Raw genomic sequence first — 17,900 nt, forward strand, 5'->3', positions numbered from 1 at the left:
GTTACTGTCATAAAGTGCAGCTCTAACAGAAGGTGTGCCTGAGACGCCCCTTCCAGTAATACACAGAATTTTGATTGAGGGCCCAGCCGATGGGTTGGTGGATTTCTCCTCACATGCCACAGCAGCTTCCAAAGATAGTGGTGTGAGGAGCTGGCTCTGCAAGCAGAGCAAGATTTAAGGGAAGAAAATACACCTGTCAGAAGTGGGATTTGAACCCACGCCTCCATGAAGAGACCAGAAGGCTCAGCTTCACTGAAGATCAAGCTCTCTTGAGTCTGGCGCCTTAGACCACTCGGCCATCCTGACAGCCAAAACAGTGTGCAGGTCGGACTCTTCAGTCTGCACTTGTTGATTTTGCCGCTTGCAATGTTCCTATCAAAGTCACAGCTTTAAAGGCCCCACAATATAACATGGCCAAGAAAAAAAAAAAAAAACAGAACAAGAAACAATGCACATGCACGACCACCGAGGGATGCAGATAACTTTTTAGCGTCCTGCAATAGTAAAGCACGTTTTACACAGGTCACAAGTTTTTAAAGGTCATTTCTGTCTAAGTGTGCATTGAGAGAGACTGAGGTTTTAGGGAGCAAACACAAAAGCTGCTGCTGCCAAGTGTTTCTGCCCGGTCTCAAACCGGGGACTTTTCGCGTGTGAGGCGAACGTGATAACCACTACACTACAGAAACAAGCTTGCTGATTTGACTGAAGGAGCACAGTTCCCCTCATATGTTTGCACGATTTCCTCTATACTTTATCAGCAGTTGCTCGGAATGCGAGGGGTAAGTGTGAAAATTGCAGCGGTGTCGGCCAGCATGCATACACTCAGACGTCCTGAAAAATCCCATAGCTGCGGGCAGAGACAGACAAATATCTGATGCCTAAATGCCAGGAAGGAGAGCCTGTGAAATCATCACACAGGGCGCACTGAGAGCAAGCAGGAAGGAAGCCAAGGCATTGTAATCCATTTTTCGCCTGAGGCAAAAAATATGTTTTGCGCAACAATGCTTCGAGTAAAATGAGAAATGTTGAGGGGTTGTGTATTTTGAGCAGGATTTGATTGTTTTCCGCTAAAATGGGCTCGTCCGGGATTTGAACCCGGGACCTCTCGCACCCTAAGCGAGAATCATACCCCTAGACCAACGAGCCTGGGCACAGAAATGCAACGGCTCCGACCCTGCTCGGAGGATTGGTGACAGAGAGTGGGAGACTACATCCCAAAGCAAGAAACTGCACATGGTGCTCTCTTTTGCAGTACGACTAGAGTCATTTGCATGGTCTTCATCGAACATGACATAAAAAGCCTCTATCCTTTAGACATTTTGGCCCAGATTTACAAGAAAATGACTAAGCGCGACGCTGTGCCAAATTTGCAAGCCCCACGTGCCGTCATTTTCAAAATGCAGGAAAGCGCCGTATTTAGTAGAATACAGCGCACCCCTGTGCTTCCCCCTGCGCCAGCTCTAAATTAGCTGCTGAGCGCCAACGCAGCCGTTCTTGCACCATGGTACAAGGATGACTGCGTTGAGGGGGAAATTGTTTTTGTGCAGGAAGGGACACCTTCCTGCCCAAAAAAAAAATCTTCAATGGTGATTTGCTCTTACTTCTATGTGTGCTGCAGAATGCATCACACATAGCAAGAGCAAAAACAAGGAGAAATGAAAACATTTCTCCTCAGTGCGCCACTCTAACGACACCCCTGGGATGGCGTTGGATTTTGGCGCTGACGCAGATTTACGCCAACTCCTAAATCTGGAGCAGCATCAAAATGCTATGGTGTTGCTGTGGCACACTCCCAACAACACCCATTGCACGCCCCTTCCAGGGAACGCGCTGCGTGCTAAGGGGCCGTATTAACAAGGTGGTGTTAAGCCACAAAAAGTGGCTGAACGCCATCTTGTAAATACCGCGCAGTGCATAGTGCCACCGGGGCGTCACTAAAAGTGATGCTCCGGTGGCGATAGGGCCTTGTAAGTCTGGCACTTTATTTGCTCAAGGTGTGTGTTCTTGGTGAGGGCAGGAAAGCTATTTTCGCTCTCGTACCTTCCTTCCTTGGCTGGCTTGAATGCTGTAGGCTCAGGCTTCATTGCAAAGGTCAAACAGTGAGCAACTGACTGCCGTAAGCTGGCGCAACTCCTCTTGGTGAGCTGTGACAGATGCCCCAGGAGCGTAGTACCTCACGATGGTGAGGGATAGACACAGTCTCTTTTATCTCAGCTTGCCTGTCAGGTGAGGCAGGAAATGCAAATACTGTGAAAAAGCCCAGCGACTCGAACCAGGGACCTTTCGCATGTGAGGTGCGCATGATAACCACTACACTACACAAGCAGACACACTTGCCGGCTTGCTTCATGTGGCTATGCATTGTACTGGAACCACCACACTATGGAAACAGACACACCTGCTTGCTTTATGTGGCTATGCATTGGACTGGGATGCAAGGATGAGGGCCAATGTTCATGACGCTCAAAGCTGAGCCTTCCGGAACACAATCTCTTCCCTTGGAAGAAAGGAACTGGGATCACTTTCATTCCAAGAGGTGATTTCAGAACTGGACCCGAAATTACCATGGAGAAGCACTGTGCATTTAATGTTCCTACGAGCACTGCTGCTCCAGCACAGAAAAGCAGTTGCAAAGAAATCTCGCATACCTTCATGATGCTGAACCGTCTCGACGCCAGTATAAAGCATGTATTGCATTGCAACATGACATCTTACAAGAGTGAAAAGCAGAAATACTCCTGTTTAAAACACAGACTGAACCTCTAAAGGTAGGGGTTTGTCTGGGATTTGAACCGAGGTCCTCTCACACCCGAAGCGAGAATCATACCCCTATACCAACTAGACTGCCGCTGCATAGTCATTTGAAACATCTTCTGAAGCGTCTTTCAGAAAAGCAGGGCCATTTGGAGGCTCTCTCTCTCTAAGCGTGCCATAGCAATTGATGTTTTCTGTCAAGGATTTTTTGTTTGTCTCTAGCAAGGCAAGAGGTAGTCAAAATGCCCTGTGCCAGTGAGCTGAACTAGGGGACTGATGTGAAAAGCAGACCCTTTCTGGTAGTTGTAACCCGCTGCTAGTCATGGACCCTTGCACCTTAGATTTCCCAACCAGAAGCACTGAAGGGCCTGCTAGCTCTTGAGCCAGAGGAGCATGCCTCTTGGATTCAAGCACACTTGCTCGGTCAGCGCTCGATCAGGCTCGATCAGGCGAGATTTATATTAGTGGCTCATAGGCCTGAAACACTCACCTGGGAGACGCAGGGTGGCTGATTTCCCGGAATGGCCCTTGATGGGGAAATCACCTCCTTTCCCCCGCCTCATTTCAGAATTGTGTGCTAGTCGCAAGACAGTGTTCAGGGGTTCATGGGTACTGCCTACTCCCAGCTGCCTCTCTGTCTTCTTCATGTAAATTGCAAGTCACGAGGAGGCACCATTGCCAATATGCTCCGCCCACCTAACCAAGAAACCTAGTTTGAGCTTGTCTGCCTGTGTTGTTGCAGGGGCAGAGTCTTCTTTGCCCAAAAGGTGGCAGGAGAGCCTCACTTCAAACGATAGAATCAACTGCTTAAGTAGAAACCAGCATGGTAGTTACTGTCATAAAGTGCAGCTCTAACAGAAGGTGTGCCTGAGACGCCCCTTCCAGTAATACACAGAATTTTGATTGAGGGCCCAGCCGATGGGTTGGTGGATTTCTCCTCACATGCCACAGCAGCTTCCAAAGATAGTGGTGTGAGGAGCTGGCTCTGCAAGCAGAGCAAGATTTAAGGGAAGAAAATACACCTGTCAGAAGTGGGATTTGAACCCACGCCTCCATGAAGAGACCAGAAGGCTCAGCTTCACTGAAGATCAAGCTCTCTTGAGTCTGGCGCCTTAGACCACTCGGCCATCCTGACAGCCAAAACAGTGTGCAGGTCGGACTCTTCAGTCTGCACTTGTTGATTTTGCCGCTTGCAATGTTCCTATCAAAGTCACAGCTTTAAAGGCCCCACAATATAACATGGCCAAGAAAAAAAAAAAAAAACAGAACAAGAAACAATGCACATGCACGACCACCGAGGGATGCAGATAACTTTTTAGCGTCCTGCAATAGTAAAGCACGTTTTACACAGGTCACAATTTTTTAAAGGTCATTTCTGTCTAAGTGTGCATTGAGAGAGACTGAGGTTTTAGGGAGCAAACACAAAAGCTGCTGCTGCCAAGTGTTTCTGCCCGGTCTCAAACCGGGGACTTTTCGCGTGTGAGGCGAACGTGATAACCACTACACTACAGAAACAAGCTTGCTGATTTGACTGAAGGAGCACAGTTCCCCTCATATGTTTGCACGATTTCCTCTATACTTTATCAGCAGTTGCTCGGAATGCGAGGGGTAAGTGTGAAAATTGCAGCGGTGTCGGCCAGCATGCATACACTCAGACGTCCTGAAAAATCCCATAGCTGCGGGCAGAGACAGACAAATATCTGATGCCTAAATGCCAGGAAGGAGAGCCTGTGAAATCATCACACAGGGCGCACTGAGAGCAAGCAGGAAGGAAGCCAAGGCATTGTAATCCATTTTTCGCCTGAGGCAAAAAATATGTTTTGCGCAACAATGCTTCGAGTAAAATGAGAAATGTTGAGGGGTTGTGTATTTTGAGCAGGATTTGATTGTTTTCCGCTAAAATGGGCTCGTCCGGGATTTGAACCCGGGACCTCTCGCACCCTAAGCGAGAATCATACCCCTAGACCAACGAGCCTGGGCACAGAAATGCAACGGCTCCGACCCTGCTCGGAGGATTGGTGACAGAGAGTGGGAGACTACATCCCAAAGCAAGAAACTGCACATGGTGCTCTCTTTTGCAGTACGACTAGAGTCATTTGCATGGTCTTCATCGAACATGACATAAAAAGCCTCTATCCTTTAGACATTTTGGCCCAGATTTACAAGAAAATGACTAAGCGCGACGCTGTGCCAAATTTGCAAGCCCCACGTGCCGTCATTTTCAAAATGCAGGAAAGCGCCGTATTTAGTAGAATACAGCGCACCCCTGTGCTTCCCCCTGCGCCAGCTCTAAATTAGCTGCTGAGCGCCAACGCAGCCGTTCTTGCACCATGGTACAAGGATGACTGCGTTGAGGGGGAAATTGTTTTTGTGCAGGAAGGGACACCTTCCTGCCCAAAAAAAAAATCTTCAATGGTGATTTGCTCTTACTTCTATGTGTGCTGCAGAATGCATCACACATAGCAAGAGCAAAAACAAGGAGAAATGAAAACATTTCTCCTCAGTGCGCCACTCTAACGACACCCCTGGGATGGCGTTGGATTTTGGCACTGACGCAGATTTACGCCAACTCCTAAATCTGGAGCAGCATCAAAATGCTATGGTGTTGCTGTGGCACACTCCCAACAACACCCATTGCACGCCCCTTCCAGGGAACGCGCTGCGTGCTAAGGGGCCGTATTTACAAGGTGGTGTTAAGCCACAAAAAGTGGCTGAACGCCATCTTGTAAATACCGCGCAGTGCATAGTGCCACCGGGGCGTCACTAAAAGTGATGCTCCGGTGGCGATAGGGCCTTGTAAGTCTGGCACTTTATTTGCTCAAGGTGTGTGTTCTTGGTGAGGGCAGGAAAGCTATTTTCGCTCTCGTACCTTCCTTCCTTGGCTGGCTTGAATGCTGTAGGCTCAGGCTTCATTGCAAAGGTCAAACAGTGAGCAACTGACTGCCGTAAGCTGGCGCAACTCCTCTTGGTGAGCTGTGACAGATGCCCCAGGAGCGTAGTACCTCACGATGGTGAGGGATAGACACAGTCTCTTTTATCTCAGCTTGCCTGTCAGGTGAGGCAGGAAATGCAAATACTGTGAAAAAGCCCAGCGACTCGAACCAGGGACCTTTCGCATGTGAGGTGCGCATGATAACCACTACACTACACAAGCAGACACACTTGCCGGCTTGCTTCATGTGGCTATGCATTGTACTGGAACCACCACACTATGGAAACAGACACACCTGCTTGCTTTATGTGGCTATGCATTGGACTGGGATGCAAGGATGAGGGCCAATGTTCATGACGCTCAAAGCTGAGCCTTCCGGAACACAATCTCTTCCCTTGGAAGAAAGGAACTGGGATCACTTTCATTCCAAGAGGTGATTTCAGAACTGGACCCGAAATTACCATGGAGAAGCACTGTGCATTTAATGTTCCTACGAGCACTGCTGCTCCAGCACAGAAAAGCAGTTGCAAAGAAATCTCGCATACCTTCATGATGCTGAACCGTCTCGACGCCAGTATAAAGCATGTATTGCATTGCAACATGACATCTTACAAGAGTGAAAAGCAGAAATACTCCTGTTTAAAACACAGACTGAACCTCTAAAGGTAGGGGTTTGTCTGGGATTTGAACCGAGGTCCTCTCACACCCGAAGCGAGAATCATACCCCTATACCAACTAGACTGCCGCTGCATAGTCATTTGAAACATCTTCTGAAGCGTCTTTCAGAAAAGCAGGGCCATTTGGAGGCTCTCTCTCTCTAAGCGTGCCATAGCAATTGATGTTTTCTGTCAAGGATTTTTTGTTTGTCTCTAGCAAGGCAAGAGGTAGTCAAAATGCCCTGTGCCAGTGAGCTGAACTAGGGGACTGATGTGAAAAGCAGACCCTTTCTGGTAGTTGTAACCCGCTGCTAGTCATGGACCCTTGCACCTTAGATTTCCCAACCAGAAGCACTGAAGGGCCTGCTAGCTCTTGAGCCAGAGGAGCATGCCTCTTGGATTCAAGCACACTTGCTCGGTCAGCGCTCGATCAGGCTCGATCAGGCGAGATTTATATTAGTGGCTCATAGGCCTGAAACACTCACCTGGGAGACGCAGGGTGGCTGATTTCCCGGAATGGCCCTTGATGGGGAAATCACCTCCTTTCCCCCGCCTCATTTCAGAATTGTGTGCTAGTCGCAAGACAGTGTTCAGGGGTTCATGGGTACTGCCTACTCCCAGCTGCCTCTCTGTCTTCTTCATGTAAATTGCAAGTCACGAGGAGGCACCATTGCCAATATGCTCCGCCCACCTAACCAAGAAACCTAGTTTGAGCTTGTCTGCCTGTGTTGTTGCAGGGGCAGAGTCTTCTTTGCCCAAAAGGTGGCAGGAGAGCCTCACTTCAAACGATAGAATCAACTGCTTAAGTAGAAACCAGCATGGTAGTTACTGTCATAAAGTGCAGCTCTAACAGAAGGTGTGCCTGAGACGCCCCTTCCAGTAATACACAGAATTTTGATTGAGGGCCCAGCCGATGGGTTGGTGGATTTCTCCTCACATGCCACAGCAGCTTCCAAAGATAGTGGTGTGAGGAGCTGGCTCTGCAAGCAGAGCAAGATTTAAGGGAAGAAAATACACCTGTCAGAAGTGGGATTTGAACCCACGCCTCCATGAAGAGACCAGAAGGCTCAGCTTCACTGAAGATCAAGCTCTCTTGAGTCTGGCGCCTTAGACCACTCGGCCATCCTGACAGCCGAAACAGTGTGCAGGTCGGACTCTTCAGTCTGCACTTGTTGATTTTGCCGCTTGCAATGTTCCTATCAAAGTCACAGCTTTAAAGGCCCCACAATATAACATGGCCAAGAAAAAAAAAAAAAAACAGAACAAGAAACAATGCACATGCACGACCACCGAGGGATGCAGATAACTTTTTAGCGTCCTGCAATAGTAAAGCACGTTTTACACAGGTCACAAGTTTTTAAAGGTCATTTCTGTCTAAGTGTGCATTGAGAGAGACTGAGGTTTTAGGGAGCAAACACAAAAGCTGCTGCTGCCAAGTGTTTCTGCCCGGTCTCAAACCGGGGACTTTTCGCGTGTGAGGCGAACGTGATAACCACTACACTACAGAAACAAGCTTGCTGATTTGACTGAAGGAGCACAGTTCCCCTCATATGTTTGCACGATTTCCTCTATACTTTATCAGCAGTTGCTCGGAATGCGAGGGGTAAGTGTGAAAATTGCAGCGGTGTCGGCCAGCATGCATACACTCAGACGTCCTGAAAAATCCCATAGCTGCGGGCAGAGACAGACAAATATCTGATGCCTAAATGCCAGGAAGGAGAGCCTGTGAAATCATCACACAGGGCGCACTGAGAGCAAGCAGGAAGGAAGCCAAGGCATTGTAATCCATTTTTCGCCTGAGGCAAAAAATATGTTTTGCGCAACAATGCTTCGAGTAAAATGAGAAATGTTGAGGGGTTGTGTATTTTGAGCAGGATTTGATTGTTTTCCGCTAAAATGGGCTCGTCCGGGATTTGAACCCGGGACCTCTCGCACCCTAAGCGAGAATCATACCCCTAGACCAACGAGCCTGGGCACAGAAATGCAACGGCTCCGACCCTGCTCGGAGGATTGGTGACAGAGAGTGGGAGACTACATCCCAAAGCAAGAAACTGCACATGGTGCTCTCTTTTGCAGTACGACTAGAGTCATTTGCATGGTCTTCATCGAACATGACATAAAAAGCATCTATCCTTTAGACATTTTGGCCCAGATTTACAAGAAAATGACTAAGCGCGACGCTGTGCCAAATTTGCAAGCCCCACGTGCCGTCATTTTCAAAATGCAGGAAAGCGCCGTATTTAGTAGAATACAGCGCACCCCTGTGCTTCCCCCTGCGCCAGCTCTAAATTAGCTGCTGAGCGCCAACGCAGCCGTTCTTGCACCATGGTACAAGGATGACTGCGTTGAGGGGGAAATTGTTTTTGTGCAGGAAGGGACACCTTCCTGCCCAAAAAAAAAATCTTCAATGGTGATTTGCTCTTACTTCTATGTGTGCTGCAGAATGCATCACACATAGCAAGAGCAAAAACAAGGAGAAATGAAAACATTTCTCCTCAGTGCGCCACTCTAACGACACCCCTGGGATGGCGTTGGATTTTGGCGCTGACGCAGATTTACGCCAACTCCTAAATCTGGAGCAGCATCAAAATGCTATGGTGTTGCTGTGGCACACTCCCAACAACACCCATTGCACGCCCCTTCCAGGGAACGCGCTGCGTGCTAAGGGGCCGTATTTACAAGGTGGTGTTAAGCCACAAAAAGTGGCTGAACGCCATCTTGTAAATACCGCGCAGTGCATAGTGCCACCGGGGCGTCACTAAAAGTGATGCTCCGGTGGCGATAGGGCCTTGTAAGTCTGGCACTTTATTTGCTCAAGGTGTGTGTTCTTGGTGAGGGCAGGAAAGCTATTTTCGCTCTCGTACCTTCCTTCCTTGGCTGGCTTGAATGCTGTAGGCTCAGGCTTCATTGCAAAGGTCAAACAGTGAGCAACTGACTGCCGTAAGCTGGCGCAACTCCTCTTGGTGAGCTGTGACAGATGCCCCAGGAGCGTAGTACCTCACGATGGTGAGGGATAGACACAGTCTCTTTTATCTCAGCTTGCCTGTCAGGTGAGGCAGGAAATGCAAATACTGTGAAAAAGCCCAGCGACTCGAACCAGGGACCTTTCGCATGTGAGGTGCGCATGATAACCACTACACTACACAAGCAGACACACTTGCCGGCTTGCTTCATGTGGCTATGCATTGTACTGGAACCACCACACTATGGAAACAGACACACCTGCTTGCTTTATGTGGCTATGCATTGGACTGGGATGCAAGGATGAGGGCCAATGTTCATGACGCTCAAAGCTGAGCCTTCCGGAACACAATCTCTTCCCTTGGAAGAAAGGAACTGGGATCACTTTCATTCCAAGAGGTGATTTCAGAACTGGACCCGAAATTACCATGGAGAAGCACTGTGCATTTAATGTTCCTACGAGCACTGCTGCTCCAGCACAGAAAAGCAGTTGCAAAGAAATCTCGCATACCTTCATGATGCTGAACCGTCTCGACGCCAGTATAAAGCATGTATTGCATTGCAACATGACATCTTACAAGAGTGAAAAGCAGAAATACTCCTGTTTAAAACACAGACTGAACCTCTAAAGGTAGGGGTTTGTCTGGGATTTGAACCGAGGTCCTCTCACACCCGAAGCGAGAATCATACCCCTATACCAACTAGACTGCCGCTGCATAGTCATTTGAAACATCTTCTGAAGCGTCTTTCAGAAAAGCAGGGCCATTTGGAGGCTCTCTCTCTCTAAGCGTGCCATAGCAATTGATGTTTTCTGTCAAGGATTTTTTGTTTGTCTCTAGCAAGGCAAGAGGTAGTCAAAATGCCCTGTGCCAGTGAGCTGAACTAGGGGACTGATGTGAAAAGCAGACCCTTTCTGGTAGTTGTAACCCGCTGCTAGTCATGGACCCTTGCACCTTAGATTTCCCAACCAGAAGCACTGAAGGGCCTGCTAGCTCTTGAGCCAGAGGAGCATGCCTCTTGGATTCAAGCACACTTGCTCGGTCAGCGCTCGATCAGGCTCGATCAGGCGAGATTTATATTAGTGGCTCATAGGCCTGAAACACTCACCTGGGAGACGCAGGGTGGCTGATTTCCCGGAATGGCCCTTGATGGGGAAATCACCTCCTTTCCCCCGCCTCATTTCAGAATTGTGTGCTAGTCGCAAGACAGTGTTCAGGGGTTCATGGGTACTGCCTACTCCCAGCTGCCTCTCTGTCTTCTTCATGTAAATTGCAAGTCACGAGGAGGCACCATTGCCAATATGCTCCGCCCACCTAACCAAGAAACCTAGTTTGAGCTTGTCTGCCTGTGTTGTTGCAGGGGCAGAGTCTTCTTTGCCCAAAAGGTGGCAGGAGAGCCTCACTTCAAACGATAGAATCAACTGCTTAAGTAGAAACCAGCATGGTAGTTACTGTCATAAAGTGCAGCTCTAACAGAAGGTGTGCCTGAGACGCCCCTTCCAGTAATACACAGAATTTTGATTGAGGGCCCAGCCGATGGGTTGGTGGATTTCTCCTCACATGCCACAGCAGCTTCCAAAGATAGTGGTCTGAGGAGCTGGCTCTGCAAGCAGAGCAAGATTTAAGGGAAGAAAATACACCAGTCAGAAGTGGGATTTGAACCCACGCCTCCATGAAGAGACCAGAAGGCTCAGCTTCCACTGAAGATCAAGCTCTCTTGAGTCTGGCGCCTTAGACCACTCGGCCATCCTGACAGCCAAAACAGTGTGAAGGTCGGACTCTTCAGTCTGCACTTGTTGATTTTGCCGCTTGCAATGTTCCTATCAAAGTCACAGCTTTAAAGGCCCCACAATATAACATGGCCAAGAAAAAAAAAAAAAAACAGAACAAGAAACAATGCACATGCACGACCACCGAGGGATGCAGATAACTTTTTAGCGTCCTGCAATAGTAAAGCACGTTTTACACAGGTCACAAGTTTTTAAAGGTCATTTCTGTCTAAGTGTGCATTGAGAGAGACTGAGGTTTTAGGGAGCAAACACAAAAGCTGCTGCTGCCAAGTGTTTCTGCCCGGTCTCAAACCGGGGACTTTTCGCGTGTGAGGCGAACGTGATAACCACTACACTACAGAAACAAGCTTGCTGATTTGACTGAAGGAGCACAGTTCCCCTCATATGTTTGCACGATTTCCTCTATACTTTATCAGCAGTTGCTCGGAATGCGAGGGGTAAGTGTGAAAATTGCAGCGGTGTCGGCCAGCATGCATACACTCAGACGTCCTGAAAAATCCCATAGCTGCGGGCAGAGACAGACAAATATCTGATGCCTAAATGCCAGGAAGGAGAGCCTGTGAAATCATCACACAGGGCGCACTGAGAGCAAGCAGGAAGGAAGCCAAGTCATTGTAATCCATTTTTCGCCTGAGGCAAAAAATATGTTTTGCGCAACAATGCTTCGAGTAAAATGAGAAATGTTGAGGGGTTGTGTATTTTGAGCAGGATTTGATTGTTTTCCGCTAAAATGGGCTCGTCCGGGATTTGAACCCGGGACCTCTCGCACCCTAAGCGAGAATCATACCCCTAGACCAACGAGCCTGGGCACAGAAATGCAACGGCTCCGACCCTGCTCGGAGGATTGGTGACAGAGAGTGGGAGACTACATCCCAAAGCAAGAAACTGCACATGGTGCTCTCTTTTGCAGTACGACTAGAGTCATTTGCATGGTCTTCATCGAACATGACATAAAAAGCCTCTATCCTTTAGACATTTTGGCCCAGATTTACAAGAAAATGACTAAGCGCGACGCTGTGCCAAATTTGCAAGCCCCACGTGCCGTCATTTTCAAAATGCAGGAAAGCGCCGTATTTAGTAGAATACAGCGCACCCCTGTGCTTCCCCCTGCGCCAGCTCTAAATTAGCTGCTGAGCGCCAACGCAGCCGTTCTTGCACCATGGTACAAGGATGACTGCGTTGAGGGGGAAATTGTTTTTGTGCAGGAAGGGAAACCTTCCTGCCCCAAAAAAAAATCTTCAATGGTGATTTGCTCTTACTTCTATGTGTGCTGCAGAATGCATCACACATAGAAAGAGCAAAAACAAGGAGAAATGAAAACATTTCTCCTCAGTGCGCCGCTCTAACGACACCCCTGGGATGGCGTTGGATTTTGGCGCTGACGCAGATTTACGCCAACTCCTAAATCTGGAGCAGCATCAAAATGCTTTGGTGTTGCTGTGGCACACTCCCAACAACACCCATTGCACGCCCCTTCCAGGGAACGCGCTGCGTGCTAAGGGGCCGTATTTACAAGGTGGTGTTAAGCCACAAAAAGTGGCTGAACGCCATCTTGTAAATACCGCGCAGTGCATAGTGCCACCGGAGGCGTCACTAAAAGTGATGCTCCGGTGGCGATAGGGCCTTGTAAGTCTGGCACTTTATTTGCTCAAGGTGTGTGTTCTTGGTGAGGGCAGGAAAGCTATTTTCGCTCTCGTACCTTCCTTCCTTGGCTGGCTTGAATGCTGTAGGCTCAGGCTTCATTGCAAAGGTCAAACAGTGAGCAACTGACTGCCGTAAGCTGGCGCAACTCCTCTTGGTGAGCTGTGACAGATGCCCCAGGAGCGTAGTACCTCACGATGGTGAGGGATAGACACAGTCTCTTTTATCTCAGCTTGCCTGTCAGGTGAGGCAGGAAATGCAAATACTGTGAAAAAGCCCAGCGACTCGAACCAGGGACCTTTCGCATGTGAGGTGCGCATGATAACCACTACACTACACAAGCAGACACACTTGCCGGCTTGCTTCATGTGGCTATGCATTGTACTGGAACCACCACACTATGGAAACAGACACACCTGCTTGCTTTATGTGGCTATGCATTGGACTGGGATGCAAGGATGAGGGCCAATGTTCATGACGCTCAAAGCTGAGCCTTCCGGAACACAATCTCTTCCCTTGGAAGAAAGGAACTGGGATCACTTTCATTCCAAGAGGTGATTTCAGAACTGGACCCGAAATTACCATGGAGAAGCACTGTGCATTTAATGTTCCTACGAGCACTGCTGCTCCAGCACAGAAAAGCAGTTGCAAAGAAATCTCGCATACCTTCATGATGCTGAACCGTCTCGACGCCAGTATAAAGCATGTATTGCATTGCAACATGACATCTTACAAGAGTGAAAAGCAGAAATACTCCTGTTTAAAACACAGACTGAACCTCTAAAGGTAGGGGTTTGTCTGGGATTTGAACCGAGGTCCTCTCACACCCGAAGCGAGAATCATACCCCTATACCAACTAGACTGCCGCTGCATAGTCATTTGAAACATCTTCTGAAGCGTCTTTCAGAAAAGCAGGGCCATTTGGAGGCTCTCTCTCTCTAAGCGTGTAATAGCAATTGATGTTTTCTGTCAAGGATTTTTTGTTTGTCTCTAGCAAGGCAAGAGGTAGTCAAAATGCCCTGTGCCAGTGAGCTGAACTAGGGGACTGATGTGAAAAGCAGACCCTTTCTGGTAGTTGTAACCCGCTGCTAGTCATGGACCCTTGCACCTTAGATTTCCCAACCAGAAGCACTGAAGGGCCTGCTAGCTCTTGAGCCAGAGGAGCATGCCTCTTGGATTCAAGCACACTTGCTCGGTCAGCGCTCGATCAGGCTCGATCAGGCGAGATTTATATTAGTGGCTCATAGGCCTGAAACACTCACCTGGGAGACGCAGGGTGGCTGATTTCCCGGAATGGCTCTTGATGGGGAAATCACCTCCTTTCCCCCGCCTCATTTCAGAATTGTGTGCTAGTCGCAAGACAGTGTTCAGGGGTTCATGGGTACTGCCTACTCCCAGCTGCCTCTCTGTCTTCTTCATGTAAATTGCAAGTCACGAGGAGGCACCATTGCCAATATGCTCCGCCCACCTAACCAAGAAACCTAGTTTGAGCTTGTCTGCCTGTGTTGTTGCAGGGGCAGAGTCTTCTTTGCCCAAAAGGTGGCAGGAGAGCCTCACTTCAAACGATAGAATCAACTGCTTAAGTAGAAACCAGCATGGTAGTTACTGTCATAAAGTGCAGCTCTAACAGAAGGTGTGCCTGAGACGCCCCTTCCAGTAATACACAGAATTTTGATTGAGGGCCCAGCCGATGGGTTGGTGGATTTCTCCTCACATGCCACAGCAGCTTCCAAAGATAGTGGTCTGAGGAGCTGGCTCTGCAAGCAGAGCAAGATTTAAGGGAAGAAAATACACCTGTCAGAAGTGGGATTTGAACCCACGCCTCCATGAAGAGACCAGAAGGCTCAGCTTCACTGAAGATCAAGCTCTCTTGAGTCTGGCGCCTTAGACCACTCGGCCATCCTGACAGCCAAAACAGTGTGCAGGTCGGACTCTTCAGTCTGCACTTGTTGATTTTGCCGCTTGCAATGTTCCTATCAAAGTCACAGCTTTAAAGGCCCCACAATATAACATGGCCAAGAAAAAAAAAAAAAAACAGAACAAGAAACAATGCACATGCACGACCACCGAGGGATGCAGATAACTTTTTAGCGTCCTGCAATAGTAAAGCACGTTTTACACAGGTCACAAGTTTTTAAAGGTCATTTCTGTCTAAGTGTGCATTGAGAGAGACTGAGGTTTTAGGGAGCAAACACAAAAGCTGCTGCTGCCAAGTGTTTCTGCCCGGTCTCAAACCGGGGACTTTTCGCGTGTGAGGCGAACGTGATAACCACTACACTACAGAAACAAGCTTGCTGATTTGACTGAAGGAGCACAGTTCCCCTCATATGTTTGCACGATTTCCTCTATACTTTATCAGCAGTTGCTCGGAATGCGAGGGGTAAGTGTGAAAATTGCAGCGGTGTCGGCCAGCATGCATACACTCAGACGTCCTGAAAAATCCCATAGCTGCGGGCAGAGACAGACAAATATCTGATGCCTAAATGCCAGGAAGGAGAGCCTGTGAAATCATCACACAGGGCGCACTGAGAGCAAGCAGGAAGGAAGCCAAGGCATTGTAATCCATTTTTCGCCTGAGGCAAAAAATATGTTTTGCGCAACAATGCTTCGAGTAAAATGAGAAATGTTGAGGGGTTGTGTATTTTGAGCAGGATTTGATTGTTTTCCGCTAAAATGGGCTCGTCCGGGATTTGAACCCGGGACCTCTCGCACCCTAAGCGAGAATCATACCCCTAGACCAACGAGCCTGGGCACAGAAATGCAACGGCTCCGACCCTGCTCGGAGGATTGGTGACAGAGAGTGGGAGACTACATCCCAAAGCAAGAAACTGCACATGGTGCTCTCTTTTGCAGTACGACTAGAGTCATTTGCATGGTCTTCATCGAACATGACATAAAAAGCCTCTATCCTTTAGACATTTTGGCCCAGATTTACAAGAAAATGACTAAGCGCGACGCTGTGCCAAATTTGCAAGCCCCACGTGCCGTCATTTTCAAAATGCAGGAAAGCGCCGTATTTAGTAGAATACAGCGCACCCCTGTGCTTCCCCCTGCGCCAGCTCTAAATTAGCTGCTGAGCGCCAACGCAGCCGTTCTTGCACCATGGTACAAGGATGACTGCGTTGAGGGGGAAATTGTTTTTGTGCAGGAAGGGACACCTTCCTGCCCAAAAAAAAAATCTTCAATGGTGATTTGCTCTTACTTCTATGTGTGCTGCAGAATGCATCACACATAGCAAGAGCAAAAACAAGGAGAAATGAAAACATTTCTCCTCAGTGCGCCACTCTAACGACACCCCTGGGATGGCGTTGGATTTTGGCGCTGACGCAGATTTACGCCAACTCCTAAATCTGGAGCAGCATCAAAATGCTATGGTGTTGCTGTGGCACACTCCCAACAACACCCATTGCACGCCCCTTCCAGGGAACGCGCTGCGTGCTAAGGGGCCGTATTTACAAGGTGGTGTTAAGCCACAAAAAGTGGCTGAACGCCATCTTGTAAATACCGCGCAGTGCATAGTGCCACCGGGGCGTCACTAAAAGTGATGCTCCGGTGGCGATAGGGCCTTGTAAGTCTGGCACTTTATTTGCTCAAGGTGTGTGTTCTTGGTGAGGGCAGGAAAGCTATTTTCGCTCTCGTACCTTCCTTCCTTGGCTGGCTTGAATGCTGTAGGCTCAGGCTTCATTGCAAAGGTCAAACAGTGAGCAACTGACTGCCGTAAGCTGGCGCAACTCCTCTTGGTGAGCTGTGACAGATGCCCCAGGAGCGTAGTACCTCACGATGGTGAGGGATAGACACAGTCTCTTTTATCTCAGCTTGCCTGTCAGGTGAGGCAGGAAATGCAAATACTGTGAAAAAGCCCAGCGACTCGAACCAGGGACCTTTCGCATGTGAGGTGCGCATGATAACCACTACACTACACAAGCAGACACACTTGCCGGCTTGCTTCATGTGGCTATGCATTGTACTGGAACCACCACACTATGGAAACAGACACACCTGCTTGCTTTATGTGGCTATGCATTGGACTGGGATGCAAGGATGAGGGCCAATGTTCATGACGCTCAAAGCTGAGCCTTCCGGAACACAATCTCTTCCCTTGGAAGAAAGGAACTGGGATCACTTTCATTCCAAGAGGTGATTTCAGAACTGGACCCGAAATTACCATGGAGAAGCACTGTGCATTTAATGTTCCTACGAGCACTGCTGCTCCAGCACAGAAAAGCAGTTGCAAAGAAATCTCGCATACCTTCATGATGCTGAACCGTCTCGACGCCAGTATAAAGCATGTATTGCATTGCAACATGACATCTTACAAGAGTGAAAAGCAGAAATACTCCTGTTTAAAACACAGACTGAACCTATAAAGGTAGGGGTTTGTCTGGGATTTGAACCGAGGTCCTCTCACACCCGAAGCGAGAATCATACCCCTATACCAACTAGACTGCCGCTGCATAGTCATTTGAAACATCTTCTGAAGCGTCTTTCAGAAAAGCAGGGCCATTTGGAGGCTCTCTCTCTCTAAGCGTGCCATAGCAATTGATGTTTTCTGTCAAGGATTTTTTGTTTGTCTCTAGCAAGGCAAGAGGTAGTCAAAATGCCCTGTGCCAGTGAGCTGAACTAGGGGACTGATGTGAAAAGCAGACCCTTTCTGGTAGTTGTAACCCGCTGCTAGTCATGGACCCTTGCACCTTAGATTTCCCAACCAGAAGCACTGAAGGGCCTGCTAGCTCTTGAGCCAGAGGAGCATGCCTCTTGGATTCAAGCACACTTGCTCGGTCAGCGCTCGATCAGGCTCGATCAGGCGAGATTTATATTAGTGGCTCATAGGCCTGAAACACTCACCTGGGAGACGCAGGGTGGCTGATTTCCCGGAATGGCTCTTGATGGGGAAATCACCTCCTTTCCCCCGCCTCATTTCAGAATTGTGTGCTAGTCGCAAGACAGTGTTCAGGGGTTCATGGGTACTGCCTACTCCCAGCTGCCTCTCTGTCTTCTTCATGTAAATTGCAAGTCACGAGGAGGCACCATTGCCAATATGCTCCGCCCACCTAACCAAGAAACCTAGTTTGAGCTTGTCTGCCTGTGTTGTTGCAGGGGCAGAGTCTTCTTTGCCCAAAAGGTGGCAGGAGAGCCTCACTTCAAACGATAGAATCAACTGCTTAAG

At 48.7% G+C, this 17,900-nt stretch overlaps 5 non-coding genes across 5 annotated transcripts; all 5 read right to left on the reverse strand.

The window, feature by feature from the left end:
* Nucleotides 1-1,074: 1,074 nt before the first annotated feature.
* On the reverse strand, nt 1,075-1,146 carry TRNAP-AGG (transfer RNA proline (anticodon AGG)). Its single transcript has one exon. It is a non-coding gene; the product is annotated as a tRNA-Pro (tRNA).
* Nucleotides 1,147-4,657: 3,511 nt separating this feature from the next.
* TRNAP-AGG (transfer RNA proline (anticodon AGG)) lies at nt 4,658-4,729 on the reverse strand. Its single transcript has one exon. It is a non-coding gene; the product is annotated as a tRNA-Pro (tRNA).
* A 3,511-nt stretch (nt 4,730-8,240) lies between these two features.
* Nucleotides 8,241-8,312, reverse strand: TRNAP-AGG (transfer RNA proline (anticodon AGG)). Its single transcript has one exon. It is a non-coding gene; the product is annotated as a tRNA-Pro (tRNA).
* A 3,512-nt stretch (nt 8,313-11,824) lies between these two features.
* TRNAP-AGG (transfer RNA proline (anticodon AGG)) lies at nt 11,825-11,896 on the reverse strand. Its single transcript has one exon. It is a non-coding gene; the product is annotated as a tRNA-Pro (tRNA).
* A 3,512-nt stretch (nt 11,897-15,408) lies between these two features.
* Nucleotides 15,409-15,480, reverse strand: TRNAP-AGG (transfer RNA proline (anticodon AGG)). The gene has a single exon. It is a non-coding gene; the product is annotated as a tRNA-Pro (tRNA).
* Between the last annotated feature and the right edge of the window lie 2,420 nt (nt 15,481-17,900).

This window comes from Pleurodeles waltl, unplaced genomic scaffold (genome assembly GCF_031143425.1).
Source record: "Pleurodeles waltl isolate 20211129_DDA unplaced genomic scaffold, aPleWal1.hap1.20221129 scaffold_72, whole genome shotgun sequence".
NCBI classification, from domain to species: domain Eukaryota; kingdom Metazoa; phylum Chordata; class Amphibia; order Caudata; family Salamandridae; genus Pleurodeles; species Pleurodeles waltl.